The sequence below is a fragment of the Pseudophryne corroboree genome, chromosome 4, assembly GCF_028390025.1.
Source record: "Pseudophryne corroboree isolate aPseCor3 chromosome 4, aPseCor3.hap2, whole genome shotgun sequence".
Classification (NCBI taxonomy): Eukaryota; Metazoa; Chordata; class Amphibia; order Anura; family Myobatrachidae; genus Pseudophryne; species Pseudophryne corroboree.
Window position 1 is genome coordinate 19,566,963 of NC_086447.1, and position 22,005 is coordinate 19,588,967.

At 36.7% G+C, this 22,005-nt stretch overlaps 12 non-coding genes across 12 annotated transcripts; 3 read left to right on the top strand and 9 right to left on the bottom strand.

Annotated features, from left to right (window-relative positions):
• Window positions 1–1,018: 1,018 nt before the first annotated feature.
• On the bottom strand, window positions 1,019–1,092 carry TRNAN-GUU (transfer RNA asparagine (anticodon GUU)). Its single transcript has one exon. It is a non-coding gene; the product is annotated as a tRNA-Asn (tRNA).
• Window positions 1,093–6,848: 5,756 nt separating this feature from the next.
• Window positions 6,849–6,922, bottom strand: TRNAN-GUU (transfer RNA asparagine (anticodon GUU)). The gene has a single exon. It is a non-coding gene; the product is annotated as a tRNA-Asn (tRNA).
• Window positions 6,923–9,180: 2,258 nt separating this feature from the next.
• On the bottom strand, window positions 9,181–9,254 carry TRNAN-GUU (transfer RNA asparagine (anticodon GUU)). The gene has a single exon. It is a non-coding gene; the product is annotated as a tRNA-Asn (tRNA).
• Window positions 9,255–10,348: 1,094 nt separating this feature from the next.
• Window positions 10,349–10,422, bottom strand: TRNAN-GUU (transfer RNA asparagine (anticodon GUU)). The gene has a single exon. It is a non-coding gene; the product is annotated as a tRNA-Asn (tRNA).
• Window positions 10,423–12,682: 2,260 nt separating this feature from the next.
• TRNAN-GUU (transfer RNA asparagine (anticodon GUU)) lies at window positions 12,683–12,756 on the bottom strand. Its single transcript has one exon. It is a non-coding gene; the product is annotated as a tRNA-Asn (tRNA).
• Window positions 12,757–13,847: 1,091 nt separating this feature from the next.
• TRNAN-GUU (transfer RNA asparagine (anticodon GUU)) lies at window positions 13,848–13,921 on the bottom strand. Its single transcript has one exon. It is a non-coding gene; the product is annotated as a tRNA-Asn (tRNA).
• A 186-nt stretch (window positions 13,922–14,107) lies between these two features.
• Window positions 14,108–14,179, top strand: TRNAM-CAU (transfer RNA methionine (anticodon CAU)). Its single transcript has one exon. It is a non-coding gene; the product is annotated as a tRNA-Met (tRNA).
• An 811-nt stretch (window positions 14,180–14,990) lies between these two features.
• On the bottom strand, window positions 14,991–15,064 carry TRNAN-GUU (transfer RNA asparagine (anticodon GUU)). Its single transcript has one exon. It is a non-coding gene; the product is annotated as a tRNA-Asn (tRNA).
• A 186-nt stretch (window positions 15,065–15,250) lies between these two features.
• Window positions 15,251–15,322, top strand: TRNAM-CAU (transfer RNA methionine (anticodon CAU)). The gene has a single exon. It is a non-coding gene; the product is annotated as a tRNA-Met (tRNA).
• A 3,144-nt stretch (window positions 15,323–18,466) lies between these two features.
• Window positions 18,467–18,540, bottom strand: TRNAN-GUU (transfer RNA asparagine (anticodon GUU)). The gene has a single exon. It is a non-coding gene; the product is annotated as a tRNA-Asn (tRNA).
• Window positions 18,541–18,726: 186 nt separating this feature from the next.
• Window positions 18,727–18,798, top strand: TRNAM-CAU (transfer RNA methionine (anticodon CAU)). Its single transcript has one exon. It is a non-coding gene; the product is annotated as a tRNA-Met (tRNA).
• An 810-nt stretch (window positions 18,799–19,608) lies between these two features.
• On the bottom strand, window positions 19,609–19,682 carry TRNAN-GUU (transfer RNA asparagine (anticodon GUU)). Its single transcript has one exon. It is a non-coding gene; the product is annotated as a tRNA-Asn (tRNA).
• Window positions 19,683–22,005: the final 2,323 nt, after the last annotated feature.

Sequence of the window (22,005 nt, forward strand, 5' to 3'; positions counted from 1 at the left end):
CAATAATCTGGAGAGTTTTGCAAGATTTTTCTTCCATTGACCAACGAAGAAACACATTGGTACTTTCACATGATGAGTGAGTACTTCAGGATCTCTGGCACTTACATGAGCAGCAGAGTGGCGCAGCGGAAGCGTGCTGGGCCCATAACCCTGAGGTCGGTGGATCGAAACCATCCTCTGCTATGTGCACTTATTTTTTTGTTAATTAAATTCTTCCAAAACTGGAATTGATATTTTGACTCTTTTATTTTTACTTAAAGTACAATAACTTTTAACATTTTAATTTGTTTTAATAGTATATTGACAGCATTGTTTTCTTTCAGAAATCCACTTAATTTTCTTTACCCTATTACTGAAATGGTAATTGACAAAAACAAGCTACATTGTCACCAGAAGAGCAATGCAAAATGTACAATTGATATTTCAAAATCATCTTTCCAGCTTGAATTTCAATGATGCATTGGGGCAACGATTTTGTGAGAAACATCTTCACCCTTAAAGAAAGATTTTCTTAACTTCTTACCTGTGTGCTGATTAGATATCACCTGGTTTTCACATTAAACAGATTCCCACTTGAGAAAGCAGCAAGATGCAGTGAGGTTTATGTTTCCTGGTGTCAACCTGTATTATTTCAGTGGACATTGTAATGAGGATGCATCTTGCTGCCTTTCCAATGAAGCAAGTTTTAATCAGTAATAGGTGAAAAACCATTCCTACAAAGGTGTTAATCAGAGACTTGGCTTTGTGGACACTTTTCAGAGAGCAAATGTGTTAGCATAAAAATAAAGCCATAAAATGGAGAGCTGATTAATCACTCAATTGGATTTCTCTGCCTGCATAATTTTTTTTCTCTGCAACCCCAATGCTAAATTGTGCTTCCTGTTTTTTATAAAATGACTTAATCAAATATGACTCTGATTGCATCAGAGAAGGCCAGGTACCCTACACCATAAAAGGTGGTTTGAAATTTTGACTTGTCTACTTAAAGATCACCAAAATTTGATCACAAGGTCAATTACGTCCCTGGGTGGGATTGAACCACTAACCTTTCGGTTAACAGCCGAATGCGCTAACCGATTGCGCCACAGAGACAGCTTGCAAAAGCATGTACTGACAAAGGCTAAAAAGCATTCATCTAGAAAGTTTCCTAGAAAAAGGTTAAAAAGGCAATAATCTGGAGAGTTTTGCAAGATTTTTCTTCCATTGACCAACGAAGAAACACATTGGTACTTTCACATGATGAGTGAGTACTTCAGGATCTCTGACACTTACATGAGCAGCAGAGTGGCGCAACGGAAGCGTGCTGGGCACATAACCCAGAGGTTGGTGGATCGAAACCATCCTCTGCTATGTGCACTTATTTTTTTGTTAATTAAATTCTTCCAAAACTGGAATTGATATTTTGACTCTTTTATTTTTACTTAAAGTACAATAACTTTTAACATTTTAATTTGTTTTAGTGTATTGACAGCATTGTTTTCTTTCAGAAATCCACTTAATTTTCTTTACCCTATTACTGAAATGGTAATTGACAAAAACAAGCTACATTGTCACCAGAAGAGCAATGCAAAATGTACAATTGATATTTCAAAATCATCTTTCCAGCTTGAATTTCAATGATGCATTGGGGCAACGATTTTGTGAGAAACATCTTCACCCTTAAAGAAAGATTTTCTTAACTTCTTACCTGTGTGCTGATTAGATATCACCTGGTTTTCACATTAAACAGATTCCCACTTGAGAAAGCAGCAAGGATGCAGTGAGGTTTATGTTTCCTGGTGTCAACCTGTATTATTTCAATGGACATTGTAATGAGGATGCATCTTGCTGCCTTTCCAATGAAGCAAGTTTTAATCAGTAATAGGTGAAAAACCATTCCTACAAAGGTGTTAATCAGAGACTTGGCTTTGTGGACACTTTTCAGAGAGCAAATGTGTTAGCATAAAAATAAAGCCATAAAATGGAGAGCTGATTAATCACTCAATTGGATTTCTCTGCCTGCATAATTTTTTTTCTCTGCAACCCCATGCTAAATTGTGCTTCCTGTTTTTTATAAAATGACTTAATCAAATCTGACTCTGATTGCATCAGAGAAGGCCAGGTACCCTACACTATAAGAGGTGGTTTGAAATTTTGACTTGTCTACTTAAAGATCACCAAAATTTGATCACAAGGTCAATTACGTCCCTGGGTGGTATTGAACCACCAGCCTTTCGGTTAACAGCCAAATGCTCTAACCGATTGCACCACAGAGACAACTTGCAAAAGCATGTACTAACAAAGGCTAAAAAGCATTCATCTAGAAAGTTTCCTAGAAAAAGGTTAAAAAGGCAATAATCTGGAGAGTTTTGCAAGATTTTTCTTCCATTGACCAACGAAGAAACACATTGGTACTTTCACATGATGAGTGAGTACTTCAGGATCTCTGGCACTTACATGAGCAGCAGAGTGGCGCAGCGGAAGCGTGCTGGGCCAATAACCCTGAGGTCGGTGGATCGAAACCATCCTCTGCTATGTGCACTTATTTTTTTGTTAATTAAATTCTTCCAAAACTGGAATTGATATTTTGACTCTTTTATTTTTACTTAAAGTACAATAACTTTTAACATTTTAATTTGTTTTAATAGTATATTGACAGCATTGTTTTCTTTCAGAAATCCACTTAATTTTCTTTACCCTATTACTGAAATGGTAATTGATAAAAACAAGCTACATTGTCACCAGAAGAGCAATGCAAAATGTACAATTGATATTTCAAAATCATCTTTCCAGCTTGAATTTCAATGATGCATTGGGGCAACGATTTTGTGAGAAACATCTTCACCCTTAAAGAAAGATTTTCTTAACTTCTTACCTGTGTGCTGATTAGATATCACCTGGTTTTCACATTAAACAGATTCCCACTTGAGAAAGCAGCAAGGATGCAGTGAGGTTTATGTTTCCTGGTGTCAACCTGTATTATTTCAGTGGACATTGTAATGAGGATGCATCTTGCTGCCTTTCCAATGAAGCAAGTTTTAATCAGTAATAGGTGAAAAACCATTCCTACAAAGGTGTTAATCAGAGACTTGGCTTTGTGGACACTTTTCAGAGAGCAAATGTGTTAGCATAAAAATAAAGCCATAAAATGGAGAGCTGATTAATCACTCAATTGGATTTCTCTGCCTGCATAATTTTTTTTCTCTGCAACCCCATGCTAAATTGTGCTTCCTGTTTTTTATAAAATGACTTAATCAAATCTGACTCTGATTGCATCAGAGAAGGCCAGGTACCCTACACTATAAGAGGTGGTTTGAAATGTTGACTTGTCTACTTAAAGATCAGCAAAATTTGATCACAAGGTCAATTACGTCCCTGGGTGGTATTGAACCACCAAACTTTCGGTTAACAGCCAAATGCGCTAACCGATTGCACCACAGAGACAACTTGCAAAAGCATGTACTAACAAAGGCTAAAAAGCATTCATCTAGAAAGTTTCCCAGAAAAAGGTTAAAAAGGCAATAATCTGGAGAGTTTTGCAAGATTTTTCTTCCATTGACCAACGAAGAAACACATTGGTACTTTCACATGATGAGTGAGTACTTCAGGATCTCTGGCACTTACATGAGCAACAGAGTGGCGCAGCGGAAGCGTGCTGGGCCCATAACCCAGAGGTCGGTGGATCGAAACCATCCTCTGCTATGTGCACTTATTTTTTGTTAATTAAATTCTTCCAAAACTGGAATTGATATTTTGACTCTTTTATTTTTACTTAAAGTACAATAACTTTTAACATTTTAATTTGTTTTAATAGTATATTGACAGCATTGTTTTCTTTCAGAAATCCACTTAATTTTCTTTACCCTATTACTGAAATGGTAATTGACAAAAACAAGCTACATTGTCACCAGAAGAGCAATGCAAAATGTACAATTGATATTTCAAAATCATCTTTCCATCTTGAATTTCAATGATGCATTGGGGCAACGATTTTGTGAGAAACATCTTCACCCTTAAAGAAAGATTTTCTTAACTTCTTACCTGTGTGCTGATTAGATATCACCTGGTTTTCACATTAAACAGATTCCCACGTGAGAAAGCAGCAAGGATGCAGTGAGGTTTATGTTTCCTGGTGTCAACCTGTATTATTTCAGTGGACATTGTAATGAGGATGCATCTTGCTGCCTTTCCAATGAAGCAAGTTTTAATCAGTAATAGGTGAAAAACCATTCCTACAAAGGTGTTAATCAGAGACTTGGCTTTGTGGACACTTTTCAGAGAGCAAATGTGTTAGCATAAAAATAAAGCCATAAAATGGAGAGCTGATTAATCACTCAACTGGATTTCTCTGCCTGCATATTTTTTTTTCTCTGCAACCCCAATGCTAAATTGTGCTTCCTGTTTTTTATAAAATGACTTAATCAAATCTGACTCTGATTGCATCAGAGAAGGCCAGGTACCTTACACCATAAAAGGTGGTTTGAAATTTTGACTTGTCTACTTAAAGATCAGCAAAATTTGATCACAAGGTCAATTACATCCCTGGGTGGGATTGAACCACCAAGCTTTCGGTTAACACCCGAATGCGCTAACCGATTGCGCCACAGAGACAGCTTGCAAAAGCATGTACTGACAAAGGCTAAAAAGCATTCATCTAGAAAGTTTCCTAGAAAAAGGTTAAAAAGGCAATAATCTGGAGAGTTTTGCAAGATTTTTCTTCCATTGACCAACGAAGAAACACATTGGTACTTTCACATGATGAGTGAGTACTTCAGGATCTCTGACACTTACATGAGCAGCAGAGTGGCGCAACGGAAGCGTGCTGGGCACATAACCCAGAGGTTGGTGGATCGAAACCATCCTCTGCTATGTGCACTTATTTTTTTTGTTAATTAAATTCTTCCAAAACTGGAATTGATATTTTGACTCTTTTATTTTTACTTAAAGTACAATAACTTTTAACATTTTAATTTGTTTTAGTGTATTGACAGCATTGTTTTCTTTCAGAAATCCACTTAATTTTCTTTACCCTTTTACTGAAATGGTAATTGACAAAAACAAGCTACATTGTCACCAGAAGAGCAATGCAAAATGTACAATTGATATTTCAAAATCATCTTTCCAGCTTGAATTTCAATGATGCATTGGGGCAACGATTTTGTGAGAAACATCTTCACCCTTAAAGAAAGATTTTCTTAACTTCTTACCTGTGTGCTGATTAGATATCACCTGGTTTTCACATTAAACAGATTCCCACTTGAGAAAGCAGCAAGGATGCAGTGAGGTTTATGTTTCCTGGTGTCAACCTGTATTATTTCAATGGACATTGTAATGAGGATGCATCTTGCTGCCTTTCCAATGAAGCAAGTTTTAATCAGTAATAGGTGAAAAACCATTCCTACAAAGGTGTTAATCAGAGACTTGGCTTTGTGGACACTTTTCAGAGAGCAAATGTGTTAGCATAAAAATAAAGCCATAAAATGGAGAGCTGATTAATCACTCAATTGGATTTCTCTGCCTGCATAATTTTTTTTCTCTGCAACCCCATGCTAAATTGTGCTTCCTGTTTTTTATAAAATGACTTAATCAAATCTGACTCTGATTGCATCAGAGAAGGCCAGGTACCCTACACTATAAGAGGTGGTTTGAAATTTTGACTTGTCTACTTAAAGATCACCAAAATTTGATCACAAGGTCAATTACGTCCCTGGGTGGTATTGAACCACCAGCCTTTCGGTTAACAGCCAAATGCTCTAACCGATTGCACCACAGAGACAACTTGCAAAAGCATGTACTAACAAAGGCTAAAAAGCATTCATCTAGAAAGTTTCCTAGAAAAAGGTTAAAAAGGCAATAATCTGGAGAGTTTTGCAAGATTTTTCTTCCATTGACCAACGAAGAAACACATTGGTACTTTCACATGATGAGTGAGTACTTCAGGATCTCTGGCACTTACATGAGCAGCAGAGTGGCGCAGCGGAAGCGTGCTGGGCCCATAACCCTGAGGTCGGTGGATCGAAACCATCCTCTGCTATGTGCACTTATTTTTTTGTTAATTAAATTCTTCCAAAACTGGAATTGATATTTTGACTCTTTTATTTTTACTTAAAGTACAATAACTTTTAACATTTTAATTTGTTTTAATAGTATATTGACAGCATTGTTTTCTTTCAGAAATCCACTTAATTTTCTTTACCCTATTACTGAAATGGTAATTGACAAAAACAAGCTACATTGTCACCAGAAGAGCAATGCAAAATGTACAATTGATATTTCAAAATCATCTTTCCAGCTTGAATTTCAATGATGCATTGGGGCAACGATTTTGTGAGAAACATCTTCACCCTTAAAGAAAGATTTTCTTAACTTCTTACCTGTGTGCTGATTAGATATCACCTGGTTTTCACATTAAACAGATTCCCACTTGAGAAAGCAGCAAGATGCAGTGAGGTTTATGTTTCCTGGTGTCAACCTGTATTATTTCAGTGGACATTGTAATGAGGATGCATCTTGCTGCCTTTCCAATGAAGCAAGTTTTAATCAGTAATAGGTGAAAAACCATTCCTACAAAGGTGTTAATCAGAGACTTGGCTTTGTGGACACTTTTCAGAGAGCAAATGTGTTAGCATAAAAATAAAGCCATAAAATGGAGAGCTGATTAATCACTCAATTGGATTTCTCTGCCTGCATAATTTTTTTTCTCTGCAACCCCAATGCTAAATTGTGCTTCCTGTTTTTTATAAAATGACTTAATCAAATATGACTCTGATTGCATCAGAGAAGGCCAGGTACCCTACACCATAAAAGGTGGTTTGAAATTTTGACTTGTCTACTTAAAGATCACCAAAATTTGATCACAAGGTCAATTACGTCCCTGGGTGGGATTGAACCACTAACCTTTCGGTTAACAGCCGAATGCGCTAACCGATTGCGCCACAGAGACAGCTTGCAAAAGCATGTACTGACAAAGGCTAAAAAGCATTCATCTAGAAAGTTTCCTAGAAAAAGGTTAAAAAGGCAATAATCTGGAGAGTTTTGCAAGATTTTTCTTCCATTGACCAACGAAGAAACACATTGGTACTTTCACATGATGAGTGAGTACTTCAGGATCTCTGACACTTACATGAGCAGCAGAGTGGCGCAACGGAAGCGTGCTGGGCACATAACCCAGAGGTTGGTGGATCGAAACCATCCTCTGCTATGTGCACTTATTTTTTTGTTAATTAAATTCTTCCAAAACTGGAATTGATATTTTGACTCTTTTATTTTTACTTAAAGTACAATAACTTTTAACATTTTAATTTGTTTTAGTGTATTGACAGCATTGTTTTCTTTCAGAAATCCACTTAATTTTCTTTACCCTATTACTGAAATGGTAATTGACAAAAACAAGCTACATTGTCACCAGAAGAGCAATGCAAAATGTACAATTGATATTTCAAAATCATCTTTCCAGCTTGAATTTCAATGATGCATTGGGGCAACGATTTTGTGAGAAACATCTTCACCCTTAAAGAAAGATTTTCTTAACTTCTTACCTGTGTGCTGATTAGATATCACCTGGTTTTCACATTAAACAGATTCCCACTTGAGAAAGCAGCAAGGATGCAGTGAGGTTTATGTTTCCTGGTGTCAACCTGTATTATTTCAATGGACATTGTAATGAGGATGCATCTTGCTGCCTTTCCAATGAAGCAAGTTTTAATCAGTAATAGGTGAAAAACCATTCCTACAAAGGTGTTAATCAGAGACTTGGCTTTGTGGACACTTTTCAGAGAGCAAATGTGTTAGCATAAAAATAAAGCCATAAAATGGAGAGCTGATTAATCACTCAATTGGATTTCTCTGCCTGCATAATTTTTTTTCTCTGCAACCCCATGCTAAATTGTGCTTCCTGTTTTTTTATAAAATGACTTAATCAAATCTGACTCTGATTGCATCAGAGAAGGCCAGGTACCCTACACTATAAGAGGTGGTTTGAAATTTTGACTTGTCTACTTAAAGATCACCAAAATTTGATCACAAGGTCAATTACGTCCCTGGGTGGTATTGAACCACCAGCCTTTCGGTTAACAGCCAAATGCTCTAACCGATTGCACCACAGAGACAACTTGCAAAAGCATGTACTAACAAAGGCTAAAAAGCATTCATCTAGAAAGTTTCCTAGAAAAAGGTTAAAAAGGCAATAATCTGGAGAGTTTTGCAAGATTTTTCTTCCATTGACCAACGAAGAAACACATTGGTACTTTCACATGATGAGTGAGTACTTCAGGATCTCTGGCACTTACATGAGCAGCAGAGTGGCGCAGCGGAAGCGTGCTGGGCCAATAACCCTGAGGTCGGTGGATCGAAACCATCCTCTGCTATGTGCACTTATTTTTTTGTTAATTAAATTCTTCCAAAACTGGAATTGATATTTTGACTCTTTTATTTTTACTTAAAGTACAATAACTTTTAACATTTTAATTTGTTTTAATAGTATATTGACAGCATTGTTTTCTTTCAGAAATCCACTTAATTTTCTTTACCCTATTACTGAAATGGTAATTGATAAAAACAAGCTACATTGTCACCAGAAGAGCAATGCAAAATGTACAATTGATATTTCACAATCATCTTTCCAGCTTGAATTTCAATGATGCATTGGGGCAACGATTTTGTGAGAAACATCTTCACCCTTAAAGAAAGATTTTCTTTACTTCTTACCTGTGTGCTGATTAGATATCACCTGGTTTTCACATTAAACAGATTCCCACTTGAGAAAGCAGCAAGGATGCAGTGAGGTTTATGTTTCCTGGTGTCAACCTGTATTATTTCAGTGGACATTGTAATGAGGATGCATCTTGCTGCCTTTCCAATGAAGCAAGTTTTAATCAGTAATAGGTGAAAAACCATTCCTACAAAGGTGTTAATCAGAGACTTGGCTTTGTGGACACTTTTCAGAGAGCAAATGTGTTAGCATAAAAATAAAGCCATAAAATGGAGAGCTGATTAATCACTCAATTGGATTTCTCTGCCTGCATAATTTTTTTTCTCTTCAACCCCATGCTAAATTGTGCTTCCTGTTTTTTATAAAATGACTTAATCAAATCTGACTCTGATTGCATCAGAGAAGGCCAGGTACCCAACACTATAAGAGGTGGTTTGAAATTTTGACTTGTCTACTTAAAGATCACCAAAATTTGATCACAAGGTCAATTACGTCCCCGGGTGGGATTGAACCACCAACCTTTCGGTTAACAGCCGAATGCGCTAACCGATTGCGCCACAGAGACAGCTTGCAAAAGCATGTACTGACAAAGGCTAAAAAGCATTCATCTAGAAAGTTTCCTAGAAAAAGTTTAAAAAGGCAATAATCTGGAGAGTTTTGCAAGATTTTTCTTCCATTGACCAACGAAGAAACACATTGGTACTTTCATATGATGAGTGAGTACTTCAGGATCTCTGACACTTACATGAGCAGCAGAGTGGCGCAGCGGAAGAATGCTGGGCCCATAACCCAGAGGTCGGTGGATCGAAACCATCCTCTGCTATGTGCACTTATTTTTTTGTTAATTAAATTCTTCCAAAACTGGAATTGATATTTTGACTCTTTTATTTTTACTTAAAGTACAATAACTTTTAACATTTTAATTTGTTTTAATAGTATATTGACAGCATTGTTTTCTTTCAGAAATCCACTTAATTTTCTTTACCCTATTACTGAAATGGTAATTGACAAAAACAAGCTACATTGTCACCAGAAGAGCAATGCAAAATGTACAATTGATATTTCAAAATCATCTTTCCAGCTTGAATTTCAATGATGCATTGGGGCAACGATTTTGTGAGAAACATCTTCACCCTTAAAGAAAGATTTTCTTAACTTATTACCTGTGTGCTGATTAGATATCACCTGGTTTTCACATTAAACAGATTCCCACGTGAGAAAGCAGCAAGGATGCAGTGAGGTTTATGTTTCCTGGTGTCAACCTGTATTATTTCAGTGGACATTGTAATGAGGATGCATCTTGCTGCCTTTTCAATGAAGCAAGTTTTAATCAGTAATAGGTGAAAAACCATTCCTACAAAGGTGTTAATCAGAGACTTGGCTTTGTGGACACTTTTCAGAGAGCAAATGTGTTAGCATAAAAATAAAGCCATAAAATGGAGAGCTGATTAATCACTCAATTGGATTTCTCTGCCTGCATATTTTTTTTTCTCTGCAACCCCAATGCTAAATTGTGCTTCCTGTTTTTTATAAAATGACTTAATCAAATCTGACTCTGATTGCATCAGAGAAGGCCAGGTACCTTACACCATAAAAGGTGGTTTGAAATTTTGACTTGTCTACTTAAAGATCAGCAAAATTTGATCACAAGGTTAATTACGTCCCTGGGTGGGATTGAACCACCAGCCTTTCGGTTAACAGCCGAATGCGCTAACCGATTGCGCCACAGAGACAGCTTGCAAAAGCATGTACTGACAAAGGCTAAAAAGCATTCATCTAGAAAGTTTCCTAGAAAAAGGTTAAAAAGGCAATAATCTGGAGAGTTTTGCAAGATTTTTCTTCCATTGACCAACGAAGAAACACATTGGTACTTTCACATGATGAGTGAGTACTTCAGGATCTCTGGCACTTACATGAGCAGCAGAGTGGCGCAGCGGAAGCGTGCTGGGACCATAACCCAGAGGTCGGTGGATCGAAACCATCCTCTGCTATGTGCACTTATTTTTTTGTTAATTAAATTCTTCCAAAACTGGAATTGATATTTTGACTCTTTTATTTTTACTTAAAGTACAATAACTTTTAACATTTTAATTTGTTTTAATAGTATATTGACAGCATTGTTTTCTTTCAGAAATCCACTTAATTTTCTTTACCCTATTACTGAAATGGTAATTGACAAAAACAAGCTACATTGTCACCAGAAGAGCAATGCAAAATGTACAATTGATATTTCAAAATCATCTTTCCATCTTGAATTTCAATGATGCATTGGGGCAACGATTTTGTGAGAAACATCTTCACCCTCAAAGAAAGATTTTCTTAACTTCTTACCTGTGTGCTGATTAGATATCACCTGGTTTTCACATTAAACAGATTCCCACGTGAGAAAGCAGCAAGGATGCAGTGAGGTTTATGTTTCCTGGTGTCAACCTGTATTATTTCAGTGGACATTGTAATGAGGATGCATCTTGCTGCCTTTCCAATGAAGCAAGTTTTAATCAGTAATAGGTGGAAAACCATTCCTACAAAGGTGTTAATCAGAGACTTGGCTTTGTGGACACTTTTCAGAGAGCAAATGTGTTAGCATAAAAATAAAGCCATAAAATGGAGAGCTGATTAATCACTCAATTGGATTTCTCTGCCTGCATATTTTTTTTTCTCTGCAACCCCAATGCTAAATTGTGCTTCCTGTTTTTTATAAAATGACTTAATCAAATATGACTCTGATTGCATCAGAGAAGGCCAGGTACCTTACACCATAAAAGGTGGTTTGAAATTTTGACTTGTCTACTTAAAGATCAGCAAAATTTGATCACAAGGTCAATTACATCCCTGGGTGGGATTGAACCACCAAGCTTTCGGTTAACAGCCGAATGCGCTAACCGATTGCGCCACAGAGACAGCTTGCAAAAGCATGTACTGACAAAGGCTAAAAAGCATTCATCTAGAAAGTTTCCTAGAAAAAGGTTAAAAAGGCAATAATCTGGAGAGTTTTGCAAGATTTTTCTTCCATTGACCAACGAAGAAACACATTGGTACTTTCACATGATGAGTGAGTACTTCAGGATCTCTGACACTTACATGAGCAGCAGAGTGGCGCAACGGAAGCGTGCTGGGCACATAACCCAGAGGTTGGTGGATCGAAACCATCCTCTGCTATGTGCACTTATTTTTTTTGTTAATTAAATTCTTCCAAAACTGGAATTGATATTTTGACTCTTTTATTTTTACTTAAAGTACAATAACTTTTAACATTTTAATTTGTTTTAGTGTATTGACAGCATTGTTTTCTTTCAGAAATCCACTTAATTTTCTTTACCCTATTACTGAAATGGTAATTGACAAAAACAAGCTACATTGTCACCAGAAGAGCAATGCAAAATGTACAATTGATATTTCAAAATCATCTTTCCAGCTTGAATTTCAATGATGCATTGGGGCAACGATTTTGTGAGAAACATCTTCACCCTTAAAGAAAGATTTTCTTAACTTCTTACCTGTGTGCTGATTAGATATCACCTGGTTTTCACATTAAACAGATTCCCACTTGAGAAAGCAGCAAGGATGCAGTGAGGTTTATGTTTCCTGGTGTCAACCTGTATTATTTCAATGGACATTGTAATGAGGATGCATCTTGCTGCCTTTCCAATGAAGCAAGTTTTAATCAGTAATAGGTGAAAAACCATTCCTACAAAGGTGTTAATCAGAGACTTGGCTTTGTGGACACTTTTCAGAGAGCAAATGTGTTAGCATAAAAATAAAGCCATAAAATGGAGAGCTGATTAATCACTCAATTGGATTTCTCTGCCTGCATAATTTTTTTTCTCTGCAACCCCAATGCTAAATTGTGCTTCCTGTTTTTTATAAAATGACTTAATCAAATATGACTCTGATTGCATCAGAGAAGGCCAGGTACCCTACACCATAAAAGGTGGTTTGAAATTTTGACTTGTCTACTTAAAGATCACCAAAATCTGATCACAAGGTCAATTACGTCCCTGGGTGGGATTGAACCACCAACCTTTCGATTAACAGCCGAATGCGCTAACCGATTGCGCCACAGAGACAGCTTGCAAAAGCATGTACTGACAAAGGCTAAAAAGCATTCATCTAGAAAGTTTCCTAGAAAAAGGTTAAAAAGGCAATAATCTGGAGAGTTTTGCAAGATTTTTCTTCCATTGACCAACGAAGAAACACATTGGTACTTTCACATGATGAGTGAGTACTTCAGGATCTCTGACACTTACATGAGCAGCAGAGTGGCGCAGCGTAAGCGTGCTGGGCCCATAACCCAGAGGTTGGTGGATCGAAACCATCCTCTGCTATGTGCACTTTTTTTTTTTGTTAATTAAATTCTTCCAAAACTGGAATTGATATTTTGACTCTTTTATTTTTACTTAAAGTACAATAACTTTTAACATTTTAATTTGTTTTAGTGTATTGACAGCATTGTTTTCTTTCAGAAATCCACTTAATTTTCTTTACCCTATTACTGAAATGGTAATTGACAAAAACAAGCTACATTGTCACCAGAAGAGCAATGCAAAATGTACAATTGATATTTCAAAATCATATTTCCAGCTTGAATTTCAATGATGCTTTGGGGCAACGATTTTGTGAGAAACATCTTCACCCTTAAAGAAAGATTTTCTTAACTTCTTACCTGTGTGCTGATTAGATATCACCTGGTTTTCACATTAAACAGATTCCCACTTGAGAAAGCAGCAAGGATGCAGTGAGGTTTATGTTTCCTGGTGTCAACCTGTATTATTTCAGTGGACATTGTAATGAGGATGCATCTTGCTGCCTTTCCAATGAAGCAAGTTTTAATCAGTAATAGGTGAAAAACCATTCCTACAAAGGTGTTAATCAGAGACTTGGCTTTGTGGACACTTTTCAGAGAGCAAATGTGTTAGCATAAAAATAAAGCCATAAAATGGAGAGCTGATTAATCACTCAATTGGATTTCTCTGCCTGCATAATTTTTTTTCTCTGCAACCCCATGCTAAATTGTGCTTCCTGTTTTTTATAAAATGACTTAATCAAATCTGACTCTGATTGCATCAGAGAAGGCCAGGTACCCTACACTATAAGAGGTGGTTTGAAATTTTGACTTGTCTACTTAAAGATCACCCAAATTTGATCACAAGGTCAATTACGTCCCCGGGTGGGATTGAACCACCAACCTTTCGGTTAACAGCCGAATGCGCTAACCGATTGTGCCACAGAGACAGCTTGCAAAAGCATGTACTGACAAAGGCTAAAAAGCATTCATCTAGAAAGTTTCCTAGAAAAAGTTTAAAAAGGCAATAATCTGGAGAGTTTTGCAAGATTTTTCTTCCATTGACCAACGAAGAAACACATTGGTACTTTCACATGATGAGTGTGTACTTCAGGATCTCTGACACTTACATGAGCAGCAGAGTGGCGCAGCGGAAGCGTGCTGGGCCCATAACCCAGAGGTCGGTGGATCGAAACCATCCTCTGCTATGTGCACTTATTTTTTTGTTAATTAAATTCTTCCAAAACTGGAATTGATATTTTGACTCTTTTATTTTTACTTAAAGTACAATAACTTTTAACATTTTAATTTGTTTTAATAGTATATTGACAGCATTGTTTTCTTTCAGAAATCCACTTAATTTTCTTTACCCTATTACTGAAATGGTAATTGACAAAAACAAGCTACATTGTCACCAGAAGAGCAATGCAAAATGTACAATTGATATTTCAAAATCATCTTTCCATCTTGAATTTCAATGATGCATTGGGGCAACGATTTTGTGAGAAACATCTTCACCCTTAAAGAAAGATTTTCTTAACTTCTTACCTGTGTGCTGATTAGATATCACCTGGTTTTCACATTAAACAGATTCCCACGTGAGAAAGCAGCAAGGATGCAGTGAGGTTTATGTTTCCTGGTGTCAACCTGTATTATTTCAGTGAACATTGTAATGAGGATGCATCTTGCTGCCTTTCCAATGAAGCAAGTTTTAATCAGTAATAGGTGAAAAACCATTCCTACAAAGGTGTTAATTTTCAGAGAGCAAATGTGTTAGCATAAAAATAAAGCCATAAAATGGAGAGCTGATTAATCACTCAATTGGATTTCTCTGCCTGCACAATTTTTTTTCTCTGCAACCCCATGCTAAATTGTGCTTCCTGTTTTTTATAAAATGACTTAATCAAATCTGACTCTGATTGCATCAGAGAAGGCCAGGTACCCTACACTATAAGAGGTGGTTTGAAATTTTGACTTGTCTACTTAAAGATCACCAAAACTTGATCACACGGTCAGTTACGTCCCTGGGTGGGATTGAACCACCAACCTTTTGGTTAACAGCCAAATGCGCTAACCGATTGCGCCACAGAGACAGCTTGCAAAAGCATGTACTGACAAAGGCTAAAAAGCATTCATCTAGAAAGTTTCCTAGAAAAAGGTTAAAAAGGCAATAATCTGGAGAGTTTTGCAAGATTTTTCTTCCATTGACCAACGAAGAAACACATTGGTACTTTCACATGATGAGTGAGTACTTCAGGATCTCCCACACTTACATGAGCAGCAGAGTGGCGCAGCGGAAGCGTGCTGGGCCCATAACCCAGAGGTCGATGGATCGAAACCATCCTCTGCTATGTGCACTTATTTTTTTGTTAATTAAATTCTTCCAAAACTGGGATTGATATTTTGACTCTTTTATTTTTACTTAAAGTACAATAACTTTTAACATTTTAATTTGTTTTAATAGTATATTGACAGCATTGTTTTCTTTCAGAAATCCACTTAATTTTCTTTACCCTATTACTGAAATGGTAATTGACAAAAACAAGCTACAATGTCACCAGAAGAGCAATGCAAAATGTACAATTGATATTTCAAAATCATCTTTCCAGCTTGAATTTCAATGATGCATTGGGGCAACGATTTTGTGAGAAACATCTTCACCCTTAAATAAAGATTTTCTTAACTTCTTACCTGTGTGCTGATTAGATATCACCTGGTTTTCACATTAAACAGATTCCCACTTGAGAAAGCAGCAAGGATGCAGTGAGGTTTATGTTTCCTGGTGTCAACCTGTATTATTTCAGTGGACTTTGTAATGAGGATGCATCTTGCTGCCTTTCCAATGAAGCAAGTTTTAATCAGTAATAGGTGAAAAACCATTCCTACAAAGGTGTTAATTTTCAGAGAGCAAATGTGTTAGCATAAAAATAAAGCCATAAAATGGAGAGCTGATTAATCACTCAATTGGATTTCTCTGCCTGCATAATTTTTTTTCTCTGCAACCCCATGCTAAATTGTGCTTCCTGTTTTTTATAAAATGACTTAATCAAATCTGACTCTGATTGCATCAGAGAAGGCCAGGTACCCTACACTATAAGAGGTGGTTTGAAATTTTGACTTGTCTACTTAAAGATCACCAAAATTTGATCACACGTTCAGTTACATCCCTCGATGGAATTGAACCACCAACCTTTCGGTTAACAGCTGAATGCGCTAACCGATTGCGCCACAGATACAGCTTGCAAAAATATGTACTGACAAAGGCTAAAAAGCATTCATCTAGAAAGTTTCCTAGAAAAAGGTTAAAAAGGCAATAATCTGGAGAGTTTTGCAAGATTTTTCTTCCATTGACCAACGAAGAAACACATTGGTACTTTCACATGATGAGTGAGTACTTCAGGGTCTCTAACACTAACATGAGCAGCAGAGTGGCTCAGCGGAAGCGTGCTGGGCCCATAACCTAGAGGTCGATGGATCGAAACTATGCTCTGCTATGTGCACTTATTTTTTTGTTAATTAAATTCTTCCAAAACTGGGATTGATATTTGACTCTTTTATTTTTACTTAAAGTACAATAACTTTTAACATTTTAATTTGTTTTAATAGTATATTGACAGCATTGTTTTCTTTCAGAAATCCACTTAATTTTCTTTACCCTATTACTGAAATGGTAATTGACAAAAACAAGCTACATTGTCACCAGAAGAGCAATGCAAAATGTACAATTGATATTTCAAAATCATCTTTCCAGCTTGAATTTCAATGATGAATTGGGGCAACGATTTTGTGAGAAACATCTTCACACTTAAAGAAAGATTTTCTTAACTTATTACCTGTGTGCTGATTAGATATCACCTGGTTTTCACATTAAACAGATTCCCACTTGAGAAAGCAGCAAGGATGCAGTGAGGTTTATGTTTCCTGGTGTCAACCTGTATTCTTTCAGTGGACATTGTAATGAGGATGCATCTTGCTGCCTTTCCAATGAAGCAAGTTTTAATCAGTAATAGGTGAAAAACCATTCCTACAAAGGTGTTAATCAGAGACTTGGCTTTGTGGACACTTTTCAGAGAGCAAATGTGTTAGCATAAAAATAAAGCCATAAAATGGAGAGCTGATTAATCACTCAATTGGATTTCTCTGCCTGCATATTTTTTTTTCTCTGCAACCCCATGCTAAATTGTGCTTCCTGTTTTTTATAAAATGACTTAATCAAATCTGACTCTGATTGCATCAGAGAAGGCCAGGTACCCTACACTATAAGAGGTGGTTTGAAATTTTGACTTGAATACTTAAAGATCACCAAAATTTGATCACACGTTCAGTTACATCCCTCGATGGAATTGAACCACCAACCTTTCGGTTAACAGCTCAATGCGCTAACCGATTGCGCCACAGATACAGCTTGCAAAAATATGTACTGACAAAGGCTAAAAAGCATTCATCTAGAAAGTTTCCTAGAAAAAGGTTAAAAAGGCAATAATCTGGAGAGTTTTGCAAGATTTTTCTTCCATTGACCAACGAAGAAACACATTGGTACTTTCACATGATGAGTGAGTACTTCAGGATCTCTTACACTTACATGAGCAGCAGAGTGGCGCAGCGGAAGCGTGCTGGACCCATAACCCAGAGGTCGATGGATCGAAACCATCCCCTGCTATGTGCATTTCTTATTTTGTTAATTAAATTCTTCCAAAACTGGGATTGATATTTTGACTCTTTTATTTTTACTTAAAGTACAATAACTTTTAACATTTTAATTTGTTTTAATAGTATATTGACAGCATTGTTTTCTTTCAGAAATCCACTTAATTTTCTTTACCCTATTACTGAAATGGTAATTGACAAAAACAAGCTACATTGTCACCAGAAGAGCAATGCAAAATGTACAATTGATATTTCAAAATCATCTTTCCAGCTTGAATTTCAATGATGCATTGGGGCAACGATTTTGTGAGAAACATCTTCACCCTTAAATAAAGATTTTCTTAACTTCTTACCTGTGTGCTGATTAGATATCACCTGGTTTTCACATTAAACAGATTCCCACTTGAGAAAGCAGCAAGGATGCAGTGAGGTTTATGTTTCCTGGTGTCAACCTGTATTATTTCAGTGGACATTGTAATGAGGATGCATCTTGCTGCCTTTCCAATGAAGCAAGTTTTAATCAGTAATAGGTGAAAAACCATTCCTACAAAGGTGTTAATCAGAGACTTGGCTTTGTGGACACTTTTCAGAGAGCAAATGTGTTAGCATAAAAATAAAGCCATAAAATGGAGAGCTGATTAATCACTCAATTGGATTTCTCTGCCTGCATAATTTTTTTTCTCTGCAACCCCATGCTAAATTGTGCTTCCTGTTTTTTATAAAATGACTTAATCAAATCTGACTCTGATTGCATCAGAGAAGGCCAGGTACCCTACACTATAAGAGGTGGTTTGAAATTTTGACTTGTCTACTTAAAGATCACCAAAATTTAATCACACGGTCAGTTACGTCCCTGGGTGGGATTGAACCACCAACCTTTCGGTTAACAGCCGAATGCGCTAACCGATTGCGCCACAGAGACAGCTTGCAAAAGCATGTACTGACAAAGGCTAAAAAGCATTCATCTAGAAAGTTTCCTAGAAAAAGGTTAAAAAGGCAATAATCTGGAGAGTTTTGCAAAATTTTTCTTCCATTGACCAACGAAGAAACACATTGGTACTTTCACATGATGAGTGAGTACTTCAGGATCTCCTACACTTACATGAGCAGCAGAGTGGCGCAGCGGAAGCGTGCTGGGCCCATAACCCAGAGGTCGATGGATCGAAACCATCCTCTGCTATGTGCATTTCTTATTTTGTTAATTAAATTCTTCCAAAACTGGGATTGATATTTTGACTCTTTTATTTTTACTTAAAGTACAATAACTTTTAACATTTTAATTTGTTTTAATAGTATATTGACAGCATTGTTTTCTTTCAGAAATCCACTTAATTTTCTTTACCCTATTACTGAAATGGTAATTGACAAAAACAAGCTACATTGTCACCAGAAGAGCAATGCAAAATGTACAATTGATATTTCAAAATCATCTTTCCAGCTTGAATTTCAATGATGCATTGGGGCAACGATTTTGTGAGAAACATCTTCACCCTTAAATAAAGATTTTCTTAACTTCTTACCTGTGTGCTGATTAGATATCACCTGGTTTTCACATTAAACAGATTCCCACTTGAGAAAGCAGCAAGGATGCAGTGAGGTTTATGTTTCCTGGTGTCAACCTGTATTATTTCAGTGGACATTGTAATGAGGATGCATCTTGCTGCCTTTCCAATGAAGCAAGTTTTAATCAGTAATAGGTGAAAAACCATTCCTACAAAGGTGTTAATTTTCAGAGAGCAAATGTGTTAGCATAAAAATAAAGCCATAAAATGGAGAGCTGATTAATCACTCAATTGGATTTCTCTGCCTGCATAATTTTTTTCTCTGCAACCCCATGCTAAATTGTGCTTCCTGTTTTTTATAAAATGACTTAATCAAATCTGACTCTGATTGCATCAGAGAAGGCCAGGTACCCTACACTATGAGAGGTGGTTTGAAATTTTGACTTGTCTACTTAAAGATCACCAAAACTTGATCACACGGTCAGTTACGTCCCTGGGTGGGATTGAACCACCAACCTTTCGGTTAACAGCCGAATGCGCTAAACGATTGCGCCACAGAGACAGCTTGCAAAAGCATGTACTGACAAAGGCTAAAAAGCATTCATCTAGAAAGTTTCCTAGAAAAAGGTTAAAAAGGCAATAATCTGGAGAGTTTTGCAAGATTTTTCTTCCATTGACCAACGAAGAAACACATTGGTACTTTCACATGATGAGTGAGTACTTCAGGATCTATTACACTTACATGAGCAGCAGAGTGGCGCAGCGGAAGCGTGCTGGGCCCATAACCTAGAGATCGATGGATCGAAACCATCCTCTGCTATGTGCACTTATTTTTTTGTTAATTAAATTCTTCCAAAACTGGGATTGATATTTTGACACTTTTATTTTTACTTAAAGTACAATAACTTTTAACATTTTAATTTGTTTTAATAGTATATTGACAGCATTGTTTTCTTTCAGAAATCCACTTAATTTTCTTTACCCTATTACTGAAATGGTAATTGACAAAAACAAGCTACATTGTCACCAGAAGAGCAATGCAAAATGTACAATTGATATTTCAAAATCATCTTTCCAGCTTGAATTTCGATGATGAATTGGGGCAACGATTTTGTGAGAAACATCTTCACACTTAAAGAAAGATTTTCTTAACTTCTTACCTGTGTGATGATTAGATATCACCTGGTTTTCACATTAAACAGATTCCCACTTGAGAAAGCAGCAAGGATGCAGTGATGTTTATGTTTCCTGGTGTCAACCTGTATTCTTTCAGTGGACATTGTAATGAGGATGCATCTTGCTGCCTTTCCAATGAAGCAAGTTTTAATCAGTAATAGGTGAAAAACCATTCCTACAAAGGTGTTAATCAGAGACTTGGCTTTGTGGACACTTTTCAGAGAGCAAATGTGTTAGCATAAAAATAAAGCCATAAAATGGAGAGCTGATTCATCACTCAATTGGATTTCTCTGCCTGCATAATTTTTTTCCTCTGCAACCCCATGCTAAATTGTGCTTCCTGTTTTTTATAAAATGACTTAATCAAATCTGACTCTGATTGCATCAGAGAAGGCCAGGTACCCTACACTATAAGAGGTGGTTTGAAATTTTGACTTGTCTACTTAAAGATCACCAAAATTTGATCACACGTTCAGTTACGTCCCTCGATGGGATTGAACCACCAACCTTTCGGTTAACAGCTGAATGCGCTAACCGATTGCGCCACAGAGACAGCTTGCAAAAGCATGTACTGACAAAGGCTAAAAAGCATTCATCTAGAAAGTTTCCTAGAAAAAGGTTAAAAAGGCAATAATCTGGAGAGTTTTGCAAGATTTTTCTTCCATTGACCAACGAAGAAACACATTGGTACTTTCACATGATGAGTGAGTACTTCAGGATCTCTGACACTAACATGAGCAGCCGAGTGGCACAGCGGAAGCGTGCTGGGCCCATAACCAAGAGGTCGATGGATCGAAACCATCCTCTGCTATGTGCACTTAATTTTTTGTTAATTAAATTCTTCCAAAACTGGGATTGATATTTTGACTCTTTTATTTTTACTTAAAGTACAATAACTTTTAACATTTTAATTTGTTTTAATAGTATATTGACAGCATTGTTTTCTTTCAGAAATCCACTTAATTTTCTTTACCCTATTACTGAAATGGTAATTGACAAAAACAAGCTACATTGTCACCAGAAGAGCAATGCAAAATGTACAATTGATATTTCAAAATCATCTTTCCAGCTTGAATTTCAATGATGCATTGGGGCAACGATTTTGTGAGAAACATCTTCACCCTTAAATAAAGATTTTCTTAACTTCTTACCTGTGTGCTGATTAGATATCACCTGGTTTTCACATTAAACAGATTCCCACTTGAGAAAGCAGCAAGGATGCAGTGAGGTTTATGTTTCCTGGTGTCAACCTGTATTATTTCAGTGGACATTGTAATGAGGATGCATCTTGCTGCCTTTCCAATGAAGCAAGTTTTAATCAGTAATAGGTGAAAAACCATTCCTACAAAGGTGTTAATCAGAGACTTGGCTTTGTGGACACTTTTCAGAGAGCAAATGTGTTAGCATAAAAATAAAGCCATAAAATGGAGAGCTGATTAATCACTCAATTGGATTTCTCTGCCTGCATAATTTTTTTTCTCTGCAACCCCATGCTAAATTGTGCTTCCTGTTTTTTATAAAATGACTTAATCAAATCTGACTCTGATTGCATCAGAGAAGGCCAGGTACCCTACACTATAATAGGTGGTTTGAAATTTTGAATTGTCTACTTAAAGATCACCAAAACTTGATCACACGGTCAATAACATCCCTGGGTGGGATTGAACCACCAACCTTTAGGTTAACAGCCGAATGCGCTTACCGGTTGC